Source organism: Cebus imitator, unplaced genomic scaffold (assembly GCF_001604975.1).
Source record: "Cebus imitator isolate Cc_AM_T3 unplaced genomic scaffold, Cebus_imitator-1.0 Scaffold101, whole genome shotgun sequence".
Taxonomy (NCBI): domain Eukaryota; kingdom Metazoa; phylum Chordata; class Mammalia; order Primates; family Cebidae; genus Cebus; species Cebus imitator.
In genome coordinates this window covers 2,053,896-2,056,225 of record NW_016107416.1, presented here as the reverse complement: position 1 = coordinate 2,056,225, position 2,330 = coordinate 2,053,896, and positions in this window count along the sequence as shown.

Genomic DNA, 2,330 nt, shown 5'->3' with positions numbered 1-2,330 from the left:
TTTTTTTGAGGCACAGTCTCAATCTTTTGCCCCGGCTGGAGTGCAGTGGCGAAATCTCAGTTTACTGCAACCTCTGCCTCCCGGGTTCAAGCAATTCCCCTGCCTCAGTCCTCCAGAGTAGCTGGGATTACAGGCGTATGCCACCACACCTGGATAATTTTTGTATTTTTAGTAGAGACGGTTTCACCATGTTGGCCTGACTGGGCTCAAACTCCTGACCTCAGGTGATCCTCCCAAAGTGCTGGGATTACAGGTGTGAGCCAGAGCCAGCTGGCCCAGCCTACTTTTTTTTTTAATTGAGCAGTTAATTTCCTTTCTGTTTACCCACTATCTGTTTGGGGAGGAGTTTATGTACTTAGTCTAGTGGAGAGAGAAATGAAACCCTTTAATTTTGCTTTTGGGTGGAGACTTACTAAGGAAGGTGAAGGAAAGAGCAAGGTACAATTACATGACACAAGGACATATTGTTACTTCCTATAAAATTGGCAGCTCTTTTATTGCTTCAGTTTGCACATAGTTTTCTTCTCACCCTCTCAAATTATACAGGTGCATGTGGATTTGCATGATAAATGTGTAACTGAAAAGAATATTTGTACAGGAGGACAGTCTAGTTAATGAAAAGTATTGGTGAATCTTTTTTGTTTTTGTTTTTGTTTCTTGACCTAAGCCAATTCTTTTAAATAATGCCAGGAAATCAGAGAGATCTAGTTTAGATCTGTATTGTCTTTGAAAGAAGTGTATAAAGTTGATAGGTATAGTATAGTAAGTTCTGCATTCATAAATCCAACCAACTGTGGACCAAAAATACTTGGGAAGGAATCTTAAAGTCACCTTGAAAAAAAAAGGAGGGAGGGGGAATAAAAGAAAATACTTGGGAAAAAAATAATACAACAAGAAAAAATAATGCAAATGAAAAAACACAGTAAGTGTAACTACGATTTACATAGCATCTACATTGTATTAAGTATTAAAAATAATTTAGAAATGATTTAAAGTATACTGAAGGATGCCCATAGGTTTTATGCAAATACTGTGCCATTTTATATCAGGGACTTGAGGACTTGAGCATCCTGGGATTTTTGGTGTCTTGGGGGGAGTGGGAGGGTGGTTCCTGGGTATCTGTAAATTTTCTGCTGGAGCCAGTCTCCAGCAGATACCAAGGAACAACTGCTTGTGTTATTAAAATTTGTTTTAATTATACTTGTAGAGTATGAACATGTTTTCTTCTTCTTCTTTTTTGTTTTTTTGCCCAGGCTGGAGTACAATGGTGCAATCTTGGCTCACTGCGACCTCTGTCTTCTGGGTTCAAGTGATTGTCCTGCCTCAGCTGCCAAAATAGCTGGGATTATAGGCATGCACCACCACACCAGCCTGACTTTTATTTTTATTTATTTATTTATTTATTTATTTTTTAGAAGAAGAAAGAGAGAAAGAAAGAATAAAAAAAAAAAAAAGAAGGAAGGAGAGGAAGAAAGGGGAAGAAGAAGAAGGAGAGAGAACAGGGGTGTTGCTTTATTGCCCGGGCTAGAATGCAGTCTAAAAATGGGTATGCCTGTAATTGTGTTTAATAATAGAGACGTGAAAAAAAAATGAGGGAAGAAAATACCTAACAAGCAGCCAACCAATATTTCATTTAAACCTGTAAATAGGTGTGATGTGGTACAGATAACAGTGTATATTTTGTGTATTTAAAGTGGAGAGTTCTAAAATGTTAATTAAGTCTACTTGCTCTGGTTCTGAGTTCAAGTCCTGGATATCGATGTTAACTTTCTGTCTCATTGATCTGTCTAATATTGATGTTGAAGTCTCCCACCATTATTGTGTGGGAGTCTAAGTCTCTATATAAGTCTTATATATCTGGGTATTCCTGTATTGGGTGCGTATATATTTAGGATCTTTAGCTCTTCTTGTTGCATTGATCCTTTTATCATTATGTAATATCCTTCTTTGCTTCTTTTGATCTTTGTTGCTTTGAAGTCTATTTTATCAGCAAAAATTGCAACTCCTGCTTTCTATTTATTTATTTACTTTTGCTCTCCATTTGGTTGGTAAATTTTTCTCCATCCCTTTGTTTTGAGTTTTTGTGTATCCTTGCAAGTGAGATGGGTCTGGACGCAGCATACCAATGGGTCTTGGCTTTTTTTGCCTGTCTGTGTCTTTGGATTGGGGGATTTAGTCGATTTAAATTTAGAATTAATAATGTGAGTTTGATACTGCCATTTAATGTTAGCTGGCTGTTTTGCCCATTAGTTGATGTAAATTCTTGATTATGTTGATGTTCTTTACTTTTTGGTATTTTTTAGAAAGGCTGATACTGGTTGTTCCTTTCT